Source organism: Diabrotica undecimpunctata, chromosome 6, assembly GCF_040954645.1.
Source record: "Diabrotica undecimpunctata isolate CICGRU chromosome 6, icDiaUnde3, whole genome shotgun sequence".
Classification (NCBI taxonomy): Eukaryota; Metazoa; Arthropoda; class Insecta; order Coleoptera; family Chrysomelidae; genus Diabrotica; species Diabrotica undecimpunctata.
Window position 1 is genome coordinate 116,521,845 of NC_092808.1, and position 20,472 is coordinate 116,542,316.

The following is a 20,472-nucleotide window of genomic DNA, read 5'->3' on the forward strand; positions in this document are numbered from 1 at the left end:
GTTTCTAGGACTAATTAAAGAGTCGGACTAGGACTAAGTTTTAGAACTATTTAAAAAAAATTGTATAATTTACTAATGTTTGTATTTTAAGAACGATTTCCAAAGTGGAAATTGAAACGTTAATAAACGTACTTTAAACTTTAATTGTGTAAATTAAACATATTTACAGATTAGGCTGTATATAAAATTGTGAACTTCAAAATATATCTATTATGGTCGGGTGTTTTGCCATTTTTGTGATAGATAAACGCATATTCCACTTCCAATTTTTGTATGAGTGCTAATATAAAAATTGTTATTACACTATTAATATTGTCGATTCCATCTAGTTGAAGTAGATGCCATCATCAAGTAAGTCTTATCATATAATTTAGTATGTATGTATGTGTGTATAGTGTTGACAGGACTTTTAGGCCCATTACTGAATGGATAACTTCCATGGTTTTCTGTTCTTAGCTGTCAACTTCCAAGCTCTGATTCTCATCTCTCTAACATCTACCTTTAAATTTCTTTCTGGTTCTTCCTTTTTTTGCCATCAGGTACTCTCCAACCAATAGTCTTGACTTGTCTTTTACCTTGCATTCTTTCTATTATGTCCGCGCCATTCTAGCTTACGTTTTTATACTACTTTTGTTATTGTAGGAGTAGCATTAAGTTGAACCTCTTCTGTCTTGGTTCGTGTTCTCCATTCTCCCTTTACTACTTTTTCATCAAACATTCTGTGAAGTATCTTTTTTTTCCGTACTCCCAATTTATTCATAGTCCATGTCTCGACAATGTATAGCATTGTAGGTCTAATTATAGTTTTGTACACTCTTATTTTTGTATTATAAGTTATATATTTGACCTTAATTATTTTCTTCATTACTCCAGCATATCTCTTGTTCTTTGACCTAAGTACATGTATTTATGCATCTTTTCAAAGTCTACAACTGATACATACTCCACCTATAATTTAAAGAAGTCCTTGGTGTCTATTCCGTTTTTGCTCAAGATTTCCATGTACTTGAATTCATTAACATTAATTTTCAGTTTTACTTTAGAGCTTTCCAAATCAGTCTTTTTGCTATATTTGCCAGTTATTTTCCATGTCTTGCAATAACTGCAGTCATCAGCGTACGCTAAGCATTGTTGCTCTTTGTAGAAAAGAGTGCCAGGTCTATTTTTCGCACTAATCCTTACAATTTTTCTAGAACTATATTGAACAGCAAGGTAGACAACGGGTCTCCTTGGAGAGCACCTTTTTTACTTTGAATTCTTCTGAGACTGTATCGTTGAATTTTACAAGCACAAATGGTTTTTCTAATTACCATTTTTACCATTTTTTTATTTTTTAGCACCTGGAATTCTTTTAACGTTTCTATTAATTTGTGTATGTTTATTGTGTCGTAGATGGCTATGTAAACAATGAAAAGAACTTGTGCTGAAATATTGTATTCATAATAATTGATTAAGATTTGTTTTAGCATAAAAATTTAATCTTACCTTGTGAAATTTTCCCTGGTGTTCTTATAGATGTTTCTCCACATATATGTCTAATCGTTTTTTAATTAACTATACTTAAAGATACTATTTTACTGGGAATAAGGTTAAAATAAGTTTATTGACGTCTCCACTTCCACTAACTATTGCCACTTCAGAAATCGTTCTCAAAATACAAAAATTATTAAAATAATTATTTTTTTTGATTAGTATGGCGAGCACTTTGTATATTACTTCTAACAAGGATATTCCTCTGTAGTTTGCGCATTCAGTTCTATTTTCCTTTTTGTAAATATAAATTTTAATGGACTTGTTCCATTCTTAATAATTTCATAATATAATAATTAATTTATTTTAGAAGTTTCAATGTCCAATGTATATCAAAACTAAACTTTTTTTTAAACAAAAAAAATACCTTCAACAAAATGGTGGTTACTAGATTATGGGATACTAAAGTTAATTTACCTATAAATACTAATAAATTTGCATATTTAGTTATTTAGTCATTATTCCTGCGGGACTGAATAGCTGCTGATGGAATTTTCAGCCCGAGTTGGCACCGCCAGAACATTTAATTGATACCGTTCTAACCCAATTACGAATGTAATATTCTTTAACCTTCCATTTAAAAATGCATTCTTAATGTGGGCTATACCCTTGAAAATTGTAAGCGTATAAGTAAGTTAACCAAACCGATCAATCTTTGTTTAAAGTCAATTTATTCTTCAATTCTTGATAGACCTTCATTATATTATTACTCTTTAACAAATTAATTCTTAATATTTGGTGAAAGCAGGATAGATAGACAAAAATATTATGTTGTAGATATTAGAAAGTGTTTATATTCATAAAAAAAAATACGTAAAATCAATAATATGGTTGTTTTCTATCATCTGTTTCACTTATATAAATATGCGGAAATGGAGCTTAATGTAGTATTTTTTTTTATTGAAAAAGTGTACCGCATCCACCATAAGGTGATTAGGAATACAGTGTAGGTGTACAATTCTAATAGTTTAAATTTTATAATATAATCCTATACATTTTAAATATTTTCCAAAATCAGCATAATTTAAGTCTGTACCTTAGAGTTTATTGATATTGTTTGGAATATTAAACCTGTTGCGTTCATTTACAAAAAGTGGACAGTCAATTTAAAAATGTTTAACAGTTTGTTTCGTCACAAATGTCACATTTAGGGGGATTATCTCTGGTAAAAAGGTACGAATGCGTATATCTTGTATGGCCGAAACGTAGACGAGTAATGATGGTTTGCAGTTTTCGGTTTCGAGTTCTAGGTAGCCATGGATAAACATTGTCTTTAATTTTCCGTAGTGTTGTCTGTGGATAATTCCATTCTTGATTCCACTTACACTTAATTTAATTTTTCATAGACGTTTTTATATCACCCGTGAGATTTCGACAGTCCGTTACATTTGTTTCGACACTTTCCGACACTTAACTCGCGCACTGGTCTGCAGCTTCGTTTCCATCAATACCAATATGAGATGGGATCCATATGAAGGTAATGCGTCTGGAATTTTCTTCAGCTTGCTTTAGTTCAGATTTTACCATTTTTTCTAGGGGGCTTTTAGGATACATATGATTTAAGGTTTGTAAAACACCAAGGGAATCCATTAGAATCAAGCATTTTGGTATTTTATTATTGTTGATATGTTCAAGAGCTTTGACTATTGCATAAAGTTTGCAGTTTGAATTGAAATTGATTGTTAGACGTTACATATGCAGCACCAACTCCTGTGTTGCATTTGGATGCATCTGTAAATATCCTTCAGCAATTTTCTCTATGTTTGTTTATGATTGAATTGAGGTTATTTTTAATAACAGCCAGATTTGTAGAATGCTTATTAAATACAGTAAGATTATAATTTATTTCGGGGATATTAAAAAACCAAGGTGGAGGATGGTTCAAATTTATTTGAAATATATCTGGAAAATCTAGGTTTAGATATCTTAGATAGAATCGAATTCTCTCATAGAAAGGTTTGTGTAAATTAGATCTATTTTGAACTGTATGTTTGTTATTGAATGTATTATCAAAAATAGGTATATTTCGATTGGATGCTATACAAGTTGCATGTGTTAATGTTAAATAAATGCGACGGTGTAGTAAAGATGGTCCTCCAGTTTCACTATATAAACTTTCTACCATTGTTCTTCTAAATGCTGATTCTTAATGCGGTATTGTGTATACTATCTAATGGTTTTAGTGTTGTGTCGGATGCAGAAATATACGCAATGGAGCCAAAATCTATTTTAGATCTATTTAGTGCTTTATATAGAATAATTAGTGTATCGTATTTAAAGCCCCAATCCCTGTTTAATAAAGTTCTTAATATATTTAATCTTTTATTGCACGATGCGACAAGTTGATCTATGTGTTTTTTCCAGGACAATTTTTTGAACCCCATTCCCGCACAACGCAAGTCACTAGCAGCATCAAGTTTGTTCCGATACTTTGTTTTTATTGCCACAAGTGTTGAAAATGCTTTTTTGCACAAAGAGATGCTTGAAAAAGGGAAATATAAACGAAGAGCTTTCCGTGATACACTAGGTTACACTTTGAAATATTTTAACCAAAATGAAGGTTTGTCCAATATATCAAAGTTATATTTGGCAAAGGAAACATGTTTTATTTGCAAAGCATCTTCTTGAAGTGATTCAGGCAGGGAGTCTATGTTGACATGGAATAGGTCAATTAACATTCTAAAAATACTATCGTTACAAGTGTTTGGGAAGTATTTCTGGAACTCTTCAATTAGTCGTCTGTCCAAATGGTTTGATATTTGAATTTTCAAACTTTAAGACAACATTTAGTTCATTTAAAAGAGTGTTTGCTGCCAAGGCTTGTTGATGTATAACACAATGTATCCCAGTCACATCAGAATTTTTCTCTCTTACTAATTGTACAAATCCTGAGTGAGAATCAAGCATTCAAGACGCGCCACCCGTACATACATCGATCAGTTTTTGCCAAGAGAGTTCATGTTTGTCAAAAAAGTCTGACACTGCTTTTATAAAATCAATAGCTTTTGTCGTGATCTCCAAGTCTGTAAAAAAGAGAAGCTCATCTTTGATTATTTCGTTGTCCATATACCGAACATAAACAATTAACTGAGAACATTGTGCTATGTCTGTACTCTCGTCTAGTTGAATAGAAAAAAATGGCGATTGTTTTCCTGCATCAACTACATAGTTTTGTATGTGGTTAGCCATATCATCAATGCGATGTTTCTCCGTATTGTCAGAAAGAGGTATTTGAGATAACTTTTGCTTACTCTGCTTTCCAAGAATAAAATCAGCTGCCTTTAACAAACATGGTTTAACAAGCGCCTCTCCAATAATGTGGCTTTTCTTTTTTAAAAAAATCAGAAGTGATAGCTCATATATGAAGTTTCAAGCACTTTTTCAGATGACTGAGCCGCAGAGCCAGTACTATCCAACTTTATGCGTTTTAATTTTTAGATTTTCTAGCAAAATTTTTTTTTGATTTGTCCTTAAAAGAGTTATGTTTGGTTGACAAATGTCTTTCAAGACGATTAGGTCTCATTGCATCATTACTTATTACTTCATAGCAAGCACACTAAGGATGTTCGACATTATCTTTACGCATACAAATAAAACCATATTTGATGGAATCATCATTATTCTTGGGTTTCTTTGCTAAGCTCATTTTGACTACAATAACTTCTCTCAATCAAATCAACGAAATCAATAAAAGTCAACTACGACAATTAAAATTTCACAACACGTACGCTTTTATAATGCAAAAATACGTACAGGATAGAATGAGATATCTCAAACACTGTGTCACAATTGATTAGCTGCGATCATAGCTGCAGTTAGCTGACCTACGTCTGGCCAGCTATGTGTAAGGTCAGATGTTACATTGGTTTGTTTTAATTTTCTAAATATCATGATTAATTTAGAATTTTAAAAAGACTACCTAAATTTAATTTAATTTTCGACTTGTCTCGCAGCTTTCCTGACATGTGCTCACGCCCCCAGTTTGTATCGTAGATAATGTCAAAATTTCAGCTAAATCGGACACGTAGCTTTGATTTAGTCTTAGACTTTAGAAAAGTGGAACAGGAGTAATAGTGGTCTCCGATTCGATTCTTATTTCTGGAAGGGAAATCCCGTATCAAAATAAAAGAACGGCCGGAGGCTGTGTACGGTGACTCTTCTCCTTCGATGGCAATCGTCAAAAAATGTTTTAACGAGTTTCAACGTAGTCGCACGTCGGCTTTGATGAGCCACGCCTAGGTGCCCCGAAAACGGCTACCACTGATGATAAAGTGATACAAATACATGATTTCGTATCGGCGGAATTCTTAAAGATGCACAAGATCGCTGAGACAGCTGGCATCTTAAAACATTGCTCAAGTCATGTTGTGCATGAAATTTTGGGGATGAGCAAGCTGTCAGTACAATGGGTGCCGCGTTTGCTCCCTACGAACAACAAGCGTAATAGACCTGAGACCAATGTTTGAAGCTGTTCAAATGTAATCCGAAAGAGTATTCTATCGTCAAAAATAAAATACATGCCAAATTTTTTAACATATTTATGCGCATATTTAAAGCATTTATTATGCATTAAAATGCCAAATTTAGTTATGATAATACATTATTAGGATAGTGTTAATGTTTTTTAGACAATGTTGGCAATGACACTGCATGACACGCGAAAAGCTGGTATATTAAAGAATAATATATTATACGTTATTTTTGGAAATACATACGTAAAATATATTTCTTTCCAAAAATTTCAGAATAAATAACTTTAAATAAGTTGTTTACAACTTGATATAAATATTAATTTTAACTTCAAGTTTTGTTCAACTCATATTATTTATAAAGACGAAAACATGCTATAACATTAACATACAAAAAAAATTAATTAAGAATTTATCAGAGCTTTTATGGATATCGTTAATTTATCACACTGACGTGAGGCAACGAAGCAGTAAAAAGCACTAATCCTATCAATTTTCTGCAGCAAAATGAATCACTATGAAAGTTTATGCATTCGATTCGAGCAAGTGTCAAGAAAGTTTGTGCACAAAATTCATGGTAATAAAATGAAAACTGCAACAGGAATGTCAACCTGGTACCTAGGGTAGATCTCGACTCCTGAAGTATGTTAATTTTATTCTAAATCAGTCCCAATAAATAGTTCTATTCTACTATTCTTCGATTCCATTTGTTGTTTATTAGGAATCCAATATCGCCTGTTTTGTGTGTTTATGTGCCTCGGTAGTAGAATATGTTTCCTGCTCTAATTCCAATAGCTCTTCATTTTTCCGACTGATTGCGCTGATTTCTATGACGTCCCATTTTATGTTTTCTGTTTCTTTTTCCAGTTCTACAAGTCTGGATTGATTTGATAGCGAGCGACAATTATATGTCGCTATATATAACGTTGTTGTTTTATTCGGGTAGCGGTTTAGACTTCGCAGATTCTTAGCGCCCTCTGCCCTCCTGGCTTAATCCCGAAAGCTACCCGTTTCGGGGCCATTTGGACTTACGCGGAATGAGGGACATGATTTGAATGTCTCGTTCATGTTAGGGGTTGTGACGCGTACCTTACCACGCTGTCTCAGTGCGGGTTGGTAAGGGTTCGCTGGTGTGTTCCGATTATAAGGCGTCGAAACTCGCCTTTTACCCCCCTCCTTCTGCAATATAACGTACTCCCACAATACGCCGCTGGCGGGAATTACGCGAGGTATGTCTTCATGGACGTAGGAGGTAGGATTCGTTGGCAGAGCTGACTGACTCGTTAAATCAGCTACCACCAATTCGTCACTATCAGTTAGGCATTTACCGGAGATTTTAATGGTTTTCTCTTATCGGCAAAAGAATAACCCCTCCGACACCTATTATACCAACGTGTAATTTCCATTATGGATATATATATATATATATATATATATATATATATATATATATATATGTATATATTTATTTATATATATATATGTATATATATATATATATATATATATATATATATATATATATATAATATATATTGTTATGGATCAGTTTATCGATCAGAAATAGAATAAAGAGTTTTTTTATTATTTTAATATACCGCGGGCATATAAGTTAAAATACAACCCTGTACTTATTTGTAATAGTTAAAATAAGAGAAAATATTGTTCTGTGACGGGACCCTGACGAGTTTTTCCGTGAAAGACTGAGTAAATAGTGAAAGGACAATGGAACCCGTATAATTATAGATTTAGGGATAAACTTGTAATTGTATTTTGCGGTGGGTATTTTTCGAAAGTAAATAAGAATTAGATTTAGATATGAGATAACAAGAATTTGGAAACTTATTTCTGTTGAAAAAGGCAAAATTGTTAATGGTTTCTGAAAAGTAATTTGAGTGAAAGTAGTTTATTTGTTTTAAATATCATGTTGGAAATTTTCTAAATCGAAAATAAGTGGGAAAGATGAATGCCTATGATTGGTTAAAAAGGAATGGTGGGAATGAGGGAGTTGAGAAGGTTGTCTGGGAGAGATTGAAAGAATTATTATGTTACCGGCAGACCAGAAGAGAAGACGTGTTTTCGTGTAGTCAATCTGAGTACCAGTGTTTTCGTTTGTTAGTGAAAAAGGTGGATGCTGAGATTAGATCAAAATCGAGAAGATTAATACCTCTTTTGAGTCTGCATAGTCCACGAGATATAATTGAGAAAGAAAGGAGAATTTGTGAATAAAGAGTACCGGTCAAAAGAGGCTTGAGCTTGTGTTTTCGGAGGAGTAGTTTGCTGGTATGCGGTTTGGATCGATGCTGAGAACGGGAAAGATTTGATGGTAGCCGGACATAATCAATCAAGGAAGGAACTGTGGTTTGATCGAGAGGAGACATCATTGGTGAAAAAAAAAATTAAGGTCAGTCAAATAATTTGAATGAAAGAGAATTTTAAGATATTCTAAAGATAAAATCAAATATAAGCATACGAACTAAGATTCCAAGTTTCAAAAAGTTGTTTTTTTTTGTGAATAAATTATATTTTTATATGGTCATTTTTTTTAGTAGATATTATTATAAAACAGATCAATAGATAGTTTGTAATTAAAATTAAATTTAGAGTATAGGAGTTTGTTGGGAAAGATAATTGCCCACAAAAGTTATTTATTAACCCTACAATGCTCAATTTTTAATTTTAAATTGGAAAAAATTATATGTATAGCTATTTTATAAAGAAGTCCGAAAAAAATAATTAAAAAAATTTAAAGTTATGTTTTTTTAATTTCCGGACATTTTCGATAATGTATCAAATTTTATACAAAGTGCATTTGGGCAAAATTATATATAGGAAATAAAATACTTATGTACCATTATAGTATAATATTTTTATTGATGAAATTTTTGTACATATGCAAGTAATAAAGAATCACCTTTGAATGTTAAAACATCTTCATTTAATAGTAAGTTTCTTTTTTTCCAAAAAATATTTTTAAATTTGTCTTTAAATAAATGCATCTCGTTAGGATTTCATCTAAGTCATCGCTTATATATTCGTTTTCGGTCTTATTAACGTTTACCTCTAATCCATTTCTTTATCTTCGATTTTCCTTATTTATCCTCTGTCATTTTCGGCTGTATCTTCCAGTTCTGCCCCAATCAGTTTATCTTCAAATACCATGGAATATTTGATATCTCTCTTTTCTAAATCTACATCATTATTCAAGTCTTCAATATCACTTACATTACAATCATCTTCACTATCATCCCAATTGTCGACTATATCTTGCAATTCTTTACCTTATAGAGGCCTCTACATATACCAGCTAGACATCTAAAATAATGCCCACGTTAGATTATGTATCATAAATGATACAAACAAATGTTTTACCATACCTTTAAAAATAATAGTAGATGCTGAATAAAACTAATACTGGATGACTTGTGGATATATAATAACCAGAAAACGCAATTTCGCGCATTCAATTTTCATTATTAACCACCTATAAAAAAATTTTAAACTCGGCGTTATTGTCAACACGACGGTTAAGTGATAACTCGACTCATTGTTTCGTTTTTGCTGCTTTTGGATCTTTCGTCTTTGGATGTCTTTGGTGTCATGTTTTAGGCTATTGCCTCTTCCGGACGTGGTTTTTTTTTTTGTTGGTTTTGGAACTGGTTTTGGTGTTGTGATCCCTGGTGTGCGGTTATGGTGTCCTGGTCGTCGGTGGAGCCCCTGGTCAATCAGAGGTGAAAGGCAGTGTTAAAAACGGCTCTTTTCAGAATTTATTGATCTAAAAAATGAATTATTAAATATATGTATTTTTAAATTTATGTATTTATTATTGTAAATTGATAACTATGTGAACGCGGCGCGAGAGGGCAGCTGTGGCTGGTACCTCAACAAATAGACAGGTATGGGTGCAATGGGATCGGGAAACCACAGAAAACCGATCCTCCCCTGTCTATAGCAAGCTCGAAGTGAGCATTTAGTGTTAGTGGCAACGGCGGTAGTAGAGAGGAGTTGCCTCCTGTATATCAATGTATTCATCAGGGAGTTCGTTGCTGGCAAGTGCCAGTAAAATAGCGGGTAGGGAAGGGAGTTTTGGTTTGGGACTTCTTGTGAATACATTGCCGATGAATGAGCACGTAGTTTTCAGGATGCTTTGGGCTCTGAGGTTTTGGCCCCGGATGGTGTTGATAGTGTAACTCCTGCTCAGATAGCTCTCATTGATGGGCTGGATATTCAACAGAAGATAAATTAGGGCGGATGGTTAGTCTCGTCGTTTGTAGTTTGCTCTACGTAGGATTCTCCTCTCCAATGCCAGCAATCTGTTTATGCTGTGGCTGGGCAACATAGTATAAATATTGGATCTATATTCGATGACCGGCCTGATAAATGTTTTGTATGTGTGTATGAGTGTATGTGTGTGTGTTCTTCCGAATTTATCACAAAGAACATTGAGTAGGCCGAGTCGGCTCCTGACCTTATTGCAGGTTCTGTCCAGATCGGCCCACCAGTTCAGTGTTTGTGTAAACACCACACCGAGGTATTCGATTTGGTTGCGGAGCTGTAGTCTGTCCCCCCAGAGTCTTAAGTTGTGCCTTGCGGAAATTATGGGTGTGATGAATTGACTACGCATTGGATGTCTAAAGAGAATTATTTGTGTTTTGTCTGGGTTGGGTGTTACTCTCCATCTCGAGGACGGTGTAGGGTACAATAAATAAAAGTAATAACTGACTAATTCGCGCGTTTTATAAAATATTAGACGACGTTGCCAGGTTACAAAATGTGTATTTATAATAGAGTGGTATATATCGAATATGTTACATGGTGCTGTTTGGGCTTAATATTATTTTACTGTGTTATATATGTAAATTCTCGGTATGTTTCATATATGATACATTGAGCAGTTTAGGGTTAATATTCATCGTATTGCTTATTGAAAATAAATAATAATTTGTGTGCATATTTATGTTGTTTTAATGTTAGTTCCGTTTCCTGTTCTATCCCGATTATGAGCAACTAGGAGATACTGAACCCACTAGAAGAGATATATAAAGTAAACTGATTAAAGTAAAATTAAAAAGGCACCCTGAGAATTTTTAATAGTAATTGATTTGTATGACTCTGCATAAATTAGTGAATTAATTAATTCAATAATTGGATTAATTAAATTAGTGTTAATTAATAATAAAACATCATAAAGCAGATCACAACAATATATAAATATATATATATATATATATATATATATGTATATACAGTTATAGCAAGGAGAGCAAGAAGAATAAACACACGTTAATTATGTAACTTGGAGGATATCTGTGTACTATTACGTGTGGGAGGATAAGTACAGAGCACATCTGAAAGTGAAAGGCGAGAGCTGCTAAAGGAAGATTATAATATGTATTACCCGGCACTTTATCAGTGCTACCAACTACTTAAAAGCGTTAAATTAAAACAATATATTTTAATTAATTTTTTGAAGTTTGGCAGTTGCATCGGATATTTTGAGGTCATTTATTAATAAAATATTCGTGTTCAGCGACCTCGAAAACCCCCTAGTAATGACTGTCAATAATTTAGAATGACATTTACATGAAACTTGAGAAGGCGAGATCCATCGTGGGCACCAGATATCTTGGAGACCATCGCTGTCATGATAGTCTTGTTTAGTAACTCCAAAAATCCCACGAGTAATGACTTTTGACTAATTTCGAATTTAAATAAGATAAAACTCCAGTAGACGAGGTGCACCCTGGCCACCAGGTAAATTGGGGACCATCGACGTTATAATATTTATGTTCAGCGACCTTAACAAACCCCCGAGTAATGACTGTTGACTGATTTAGAATAAAATTAATATACTTTAGGAGTCGAGATATACCCTAGGTACCAGGTTTACATTCCCGTTGCAGGTTTCATTTTATTACCATGAATTTTGTGCACAAACTTTCTTGACACTTGCTCGAATCGAATGCACAAACTTGCATAGTGATTCATCTTGCTGCAGAAAATTGATAGGATTAGTGTTTTTTGCTGCTTCGTTGCCTCATGTCAGTGTGATAATTAAACGATATCCATAAAAGCTCTGATAAATTCTTAATTTATTTTTTTTTGTATGTTAATGTTATAGCCGTTCTGCATGTTTTTGTCTATATAAATAATATGAGTTGAACAAAACTTGAAGTTAAAATTATTATTCATATCAAGTTGTAAACAACTTATTTAAAGTTATTTATTCTGAAATTTTTGGAAAGAAATATATTTTACGTATGTACTTCCCAAAATAACGTATAATATATTATTCTCTAATATACCAGCTTTTCGCGTGTCCTGCAGTTTTTTGTTTTTATGTTTAGATAATACTGGCATTGCCAACATTGTCTAAAAAACATTAAGACTATCTTAATAATGTATTATCATAATTAAATTTGGCATTTTAATACATAATAAATGCTTTAAATATGCGCATACATATGTTAAAAAATTAGCCATGCATTTTATTTTTGACGATAGAATACTCTTTCGGATTACGTTTGAACAGCTTCAAATGTTTGTTCAAACGTTCAAACGCTTGTTGTTCGTAGGGAACAAACACCGCACCCATTGTACTGACAGCTTGCTCATCCCCAAAATTTCACGCACAACATGGCCCACGCAATATTTTAAGATGCCAGCTGTCTGTATTTGTATCACGTTATCATCGGTTGTAGCCGTTTTCGGGGCACCTAGGCGTGGTTTATCAAAACCGACGTGCGACTACGTTGAAACTCGTTAAAACATTTTTTGACGATTGCCATCGAAGGAGAAGAGTCACCGTACACAGCTTCTGACCGTTCTTTTATTTTGATACGGCATTTCCCTTTCAGAAATAAGAATCGAATCGGGGACCACTATTATTCCTGTTCCACTTTTCTAAATTCTAAGACTAAATTAAAACAAACCAAAGTAACATCTGACCTTACACATAGCTGGCCAGCTAACCGCAGGTAATCAATTGTGACTCAGTGTTTGAGATACCTCTGTCTATCCTGTACGTATTTTTGCATTATAAAAGCATACGTGTTGTGAAATTTTAATTGTCGTAGTTGACTTTTATTGATTTCGTTGATTTGAGTGAAAGAAGTTATTGTAGTCAAAATGAGCTTAGCAAAGAAACCCAAGAATAATGATGATTACATCAAATATAGTTTTATTTGTATGCGTGTAAAGATAATGTCGAACATCCTCAGTGTGCTTGCTATGAAGTATTAAGTAATGATGCAATGAGACCTAATCGTCTTGAAAGACATTTGTCATCCAAACATAACTCTTTTAAGGACAAATCAAAGGAAATTTTTGCTACAAAATCTAAAAATTTAAAACGCATGAAGTTGGATAGTACTGGCTCTGCGGCTCAGTCATCTGAAAAAGTGCTTGAAACTTCATATATGAGCTATCACTTCTGATTTAAAAAAAAAAAGAAAAGCCACATTATTGGAGAAACGCTTGTTAAACCATGTTTGTTAAAGGCAGCTGATCTTATTCTTGGAACGCAGAGTAAGCAAAAGTTATCTCAAATACCTCTTTCTGACAATACGGAGAAACGTCGCATTGATGATATGGCTAACCACATACAAAACTATGTAGTTGATGCAGTAAAACAATCGCCATTTTTTTCTATTCAGCTAAACGAGAGTACAGACATAGCACAATGTTCTCAGTTAATGGTTTATGTTCGGTATATTGACAACGAAAGAACAAAAGACGAGCTACTCTTTTTTACAGACTTGGAGACCACGACAAAAGCTATTGATTTTATAAAAGCAGTGTCAGACTTTTTTGACAAACATGAACTCTCTTGGCAAAAACTGATCGATGTATGTACGGGTGGCGCGTCTTGAATGCTTGATTCTCACTCAGGATTTGTACAATTAGTAGGAGAGAAAAATTCTGATGTGACTGGGATACATTGTGTTATACATCGACAAGCCTTGGCAGCAAACACTTTTTCAAATGAACTGAATGATGTTGTCTTAAAGTTTGAAAATTCAAATGTCAAACCATTTGGAGAGACGACTAATTGAAGAGTTCCAGAAATACTTCCCAAACACTTGTAACGATAGTATTTTTAGAATGTCAATTGACACATTCCATGTCAACATAGACTCCCTGCCTAAATCACTTCAAGTCAAGAAGATGCTTTGCAAATAAAACATGTTTCCTTTGCCAAATATAACTTTGATATAATGGACAAACCTACATTTTGGTTAAAATATTTCAAAGTGTAACCTAGTGTATCACGGAAAGCTCTTCGTTTATATTTCCCTTTTTCAAGCATCTCTTTGTGCAAAAAAGCATTTTCAACACTTGTGGCAATTAAAATAAAGTATCGGAACAAACTTGATGCTGCTAGTGACTTGCGTTGTGCACTTACTAAAACTCAGACACGAATAGACATACTACCACCCTAATCTATATTTCTTTTAATAATAATTTTTGTATTTTATAAAAAATGATATTATGGCAGTATAAATAAATGTTGTGTTTTCTATGTAATAGTTACTTGTTTTTGTTTAGTTCTTAGTCCCATACAATTTATTGTTAAAGGGGGGCGCGAGAAACTTTCATTTCAACAAAAGGATGCTTAGTATAAAAAAGTTTGTTTGGGAACCCCTGCTTTACACGATAGTGAACTTCTAATGTGATATTGGCGCCACTGGGCAGTCAGGCTAAGTACTTGTCAGACCACGATCTATATTTAGAGTACTTACCCTTTTGGAACACTATTTATTAAAATTATTATAATTCTAAGAAATATTTTCGTTAAAAAATGCACACATTAGTTATTATATAGTTTGCTATTAAATTACACTTTTTATTATGCTACAGTTAGTGCACTGAAAATAAAACATTTTTTGGTTTTTGCATGAAATGGTAAGAATATTTTATGTCGCTATAAGTAAGTGTGTGTAAAGGGGTGGTGAAGCCAAATACATGATGCCGTATCCTATTAGCATCACTCAGCCTCTCCTGCTCAATTCCTATCTTCACCTCCAAGTCTGTACACACCGGTAACCTGAGCAACCCCACTGGAGATTGGGTAAACAACCCCAGTGGAAGGTGGGGTCCAGGGGTGACGAAGAAGGGAACCTTGGTCATCCGATGAATAGGGGTTGAGTGAAGGGCTAACAACCCTTCCCTGTAAAACTTAATTGTTGCGAATACAATGGCTAATGAAACAAACGGACGGATCTGACAACGACGAACTCAGCAAAGAAAAATGGACATGATTATGGATATAAAATTTGGAACCTGGAATGTGCAAACCCTCTTTAAGGCAGGAGCTACGATAAGTCTGGCAAAAGAAATTGAAAAATACGGGGTTGAAATATTGGCACTGCAGGAAATCAGATGGAAGAGCCAGAGAGAAATTCGTAAAAATAAGTTCTCACTATACTACTTCGGAAATGAAATGCATTCGTGCGTGAACAGTTGTCGTGCTTACACGTGTATCTTAGAAGTTTAGTACAATCAATCATTTTAAAAGACAAATTTAATTATTTGAAAACTAGTTATAATTGTGGTTATAAGGGTGTTGTGAAAGCTTAGTGCATTCATATGGAAGTGGATGATGGGGGGAAACCCCCACCTCTACCGGATCCTCCAGAAAACTTAGATCTAGGAAATAATCAGATAAGTGGTTCAAATCATTTAAATTTAATTATAGATTCTCCTGCATTAAATCGGAATACTAAAGATAAAAAACATAAAAAACAAATTATATTAAAGGATAAGATAGTTGAGGCTAGTTCAAATCCAGAATCAAGTTTTTCCGTTCACAATAATAATGAAACGATCAAAAAAGTAAAAACAACATTTCTTTATCAGTCTACTGATATAGGCCCGTTTCAGATTTACATTGAAAATAATATGGATAATTATACAGGCCAATTAAACGCAATAAAAATTGGAGAAATAATTTTAACTTCACATCCGGAATTAGATAAAAAAATAAAACAAATTCAATCGATAGGGAGAAATCGAATTCGGGTTTTTTGTAAGGACTATTTAAGTGCTAATGTATTGTTAAAATCTCACATTTTAGAAAATAAAAACTTGTCTGCATATATTCCTAAATTTTTAATATTTCGATTAGGAATTATTAGATTCATTGATAAAGATTTACCAGTTGAATATTTAAAAAATAAAATTAGGGCCTATGATTTTCATTGTAAATTTGAAGTGGAATTTGTTAAAAGAATGAACCGAAAAGTAAAAAACTCGGATAACGAAACAGAATTAATACCTACAAGTACTATTTTGGTTTCCTTTAAAAGTCAAACTTTACCTAAGTATATAGAGATTAACAAAGTTCTTTACGAAGTAGAAGTTTATAAACAAAGGGTTGTAATGTGTAATAATTGTTACCGCTATGGACATATTAGTAAACAATGTCGAAGTAAAATCAGATGTCTTAAATGCTCTCAGAATCATGACACAGTTACCTGCCCATCAGACGAATTTACAGTAAAGTGTTTTTCTTGCAATGGAAACCATTTTACTAATGATTTTAATGTATGCCCGGAGTACAACAGACAAGAAAAGATTAAACAAATGATGTCACAGACAAATTGTTCATTCAAGGATGCTAGTAGTAGTATTCCAAAAAAAAGTTATGCAGATATTGTATCTAAGCATTTACCTTCGAATGCTGTTGATAATAATATAATTAATTCTAATTTACAACAAAATTCCTCAAATTCAGTTAATGTCCATGTAACTTCAACATCGTCCAAGCCCGTTCCACAAATAACACACCAATCCAATACGCGATCCATTTTCCAAAGATCGAACGCCCATTCATACTCTCCAGCCCAATTAAATAACTTAACAAAAAAAAGTAAAAGATCTTATCCTTTATCTCCCGATCCTACATTTTCAGCGCATCAATCCATTATTAGTTCAGTTAATCTTCCTTTTAAGAAAGGGGGAATTTTGAGTTCAGAACAATATCAGTCCAATATTCAAAATGAAAATAAATCAGAAAATGTCATAAGAGAAACCGAAAATAATGAAATTTCAAATGTCATTTTTCAGATAGTTTTATCAACCATAAATACAATAAAGAACAAAAATAAATTAGACATACAGGAAAACGAAATTACAAATATTATTAAAACTAGTTTAAATAACCTTTTTGAAAATGGATCATATAACTCTATGTCAATGGAACCTTAAATCGGCAAATTCAAATAAAGAAAATTTACAATATTTGTTAAATGATTATAACATCGATATAGCTTGCTTGTCAGAAACTAGATTTACATCCAATAAATATTTTAATCTTCCAGGTTACAACATTGTGAGGGATGACCGTTTAGATCGCAATGGCGAAGGAACGGCCATCCTTATTAAATCAAAACTTTTGTATACAGAATTACCTATCTCTGTCTTACTACCTAATTGTAATCAATCATCCATTATTTTAAAATGTAATGATAAAAAAAATATTACTATTGTATCGCTTTATGTTCCACCAAAAACTAAAATTTCGTTGCATATTTGGGATCAATTCTTTAGTTCTTTTAATCCACCTGTAATTTTTACGGGAGATTTTAATTCACATAATATTGCCTGGGGTGGGCCAAACACAGACCACTATGGCATAACGCTTATGAAAGCTCTTGACCGAAATAATCTGGTATATCTCAACGATGGATCACCTACATTCATAGGAAATTATTTGCAATCTCATTCTGCTATCGATCTGACAATTTGTTCTCCTTGTATAAAACATTTACTATATTGGGACACAATAAAAGATCTTTATGGATCTGATCATCTACCATGCATTACACAAATATATTTGGCACCCAAAGTTAATAAATTACTATCTTGTAGAAAATGGAATATTAAAAAGGCAAACTGGGATATATATTATATGGAGTTTCAAGAACAGTTCAATAAAACAGAAGTTAAGGATTACAATTCTTTTATAAGAATAACTGAAAATGCAGCAAATCTTTCTATACCTAAATTTAAATCAAATAAAAGTTCAAATAAAAACAAACAATGGTGGAATGAAAAATGTCAATTTCTAGTACAGAAACGAAGAAACAGTTTGCATAAATATATGAACAATCCCACACTAGATAACTTGTTAGAATATAAAAGAACTGATGCTATAGCAAAAAAAACCTTCAAACAAATAAAAAAAAATAGTTGGGAAAATTATTGTAAATCTCTCAGCAGATCGGTACCTCTTAAGAATATATGGAAAAAGGTAAATAATTTTAAAAATCGAAAATATTCAAATCAAAATCAATCAGATCATGATGAATGGCTTGCTGAATTTCACAGCATTTTAACCCCTCCATATGTATCCCCTGACCCAACCTTTCTTGATTGTGTAGATATAAGAGAACATAGTATTAGTGGACATTATCTCACCAACCAGTTTTCACTTCAAGAATTAGACATGGCACTCAAAAAATCTGCCAATACAGCTCCAGGTTCTGATAATATACATTATCCTATGTTGTTTTATCTTCCTAGATCAGGAAAAATTTTTCTTCTAAATCTACTAAATGATATTTGGTTAAACAAAGTCGAAATACCGTCTCAATGGAAAAATTACATTTTAGTTCCCATACTTAAGCCAGGAAAACCAAAAAATCATGCATCATCATATAGGGCTATATCTTTAGCATCATGTGTTCTAAAAACATACGAAAGAATGATAAAATTACGACTGGAATTTTTTTTGGAATCTAATAATCTTATTCATAGTACTCAATTCGGATTTCGAAAAAAAAAGTCGACATATGAAAACCTGGCCACTCTCATTACAGATATTCAATTCTCACTCTCCAATGACCAGTCAACATCAGCTTTATTTTTGGACATAAAAGGGGCATACGACAACGTGAAATTAGACATATTATATAAAAAAATGTGTCAGATGGGAATTCCCCAAAGTCTATCTAAACACCTATATACTCTATACAGTAATAGAAATTTATTTTTCAGAGAAAACCACTTATTCTCTGAATGCAGACAAACATCTATGGGTTTGCCACAAGGTGGTATATTAAGTCCTATACTTTATATTATTTACTCAACTGATTTAGTTGTTGACATCCCACATAATATATCAGTTTTGCAATATGCTGATGATATTGTTATTTACACTCGTCACAAATCCATCGAGATAGGTCATAATCAACTCAATTATGCAATAAGAAATTTAGATAATTGGATTTTCAATAACGGCTTATCAATTTCCGAAGAAAAATCAGTATTAGTTACTTTTACGAGAAAAAGATTTCGGTGTCCTCACCAAATAAAATTATCAAAATATTTGTTTCCTTACAAATCTTCCACTAAATTTTTAGGAGTAATTTTAGATTGTAAATTAAATTGGAAAGAACAGATAAATTATATAATCAAAAGAACAGAAAATAGTGTTAATTTATTAAAAACTTTCGGTCATTCCTCCTGGGGAGGGGATCCAAAAATAATGTTACTATTTTATAGAACACTCGTTAGATCTATTTTAGATTACGGATCTTTATTTTACCATTCAGCTGCAGAAACAAATCTTAAAAAAATAGATAAAATAAAAAACAAATGTCTTCGACTCAGTATTGGATACTTGGGAAGTACGCCTGTAGACGTTATGGAAACAGAAACATGCGAACCGCCATTAAATCTTCGGAGAAGATTTCTATCTGACAAATTCGTGTTAAAGTTAAGAAGTCAGAAATCCAAGTTATTGGTTAAAATATCTAGTTTAGCTGGTTTGGTCTTAACATCTAAATATTGGGATAAGAAAAAAATACCATTATTAGTTGAAAGTTTTATTACCAATGTACAAAGATATGAAGAACTTTATAAATCCAATGGAATCCCTTTATGGAATTATTCTTATGAAATGTTTCTTTCTCCAGTTAAGACCCATATTAACGCTCGCTATTTGTGTCAAAACAATATTATTATACAAAAAGAATATTATCGGGATTGTATAGTAAAATGGAAAGAGTATGAAAAAGTTTATACTGATGGATCTAAATCGGAACATGGAGTTGGCTGTGCAGTTTATTATCCTTCCAAAAATATTAAGTTAATATACAAACTATCAGATATGATGTCAATTTTCAGTGCTGAGCTTATTGCCATAAAATTAGCAATTAATCTGTGTTTAGAACAAGAAGAAGATAAATTTGTCATATTTACAGACTCTAAAAGTTCGGTAGAAAAACTTAATAATCTGTGTTGGAATCCTAATTTAAATTACATTCTTCTTGATATTTTGGAATTGTATCAAAATGTATTAAGTAGAGGAAAACAAATTTATATATCATGGATAAAAGCCCATTCAGGTATAGAAGAAAATGAAGAAGTGGACTATTTTGCAAAATATGGTGCAAAAAATGGAAGAATACTTAGATTAAAAATACCAGAGTCTGATTTTATTCCAATTTTTCGAAAGGAACTTAAGGAA

At 32.6% G+C, this 20,472-nt stretch overlaps 1 protein-coding gene across 1 annotated transcript in view; it reads left to right on the forward strand.

Annotated features, from left to right (window-relative positions):
* The window catches only part of LOC140443776 (D-beta-hydroxybutyrate dehydrogenase, mitochondrial), a 220,077-nt gene that overhangs the window by 83,595 nt on the left and 116,010 nt on the right, over positions 1–20,472 (forward strand). The gene's annotated exons all lie outside the window — the stretch shown is intronic.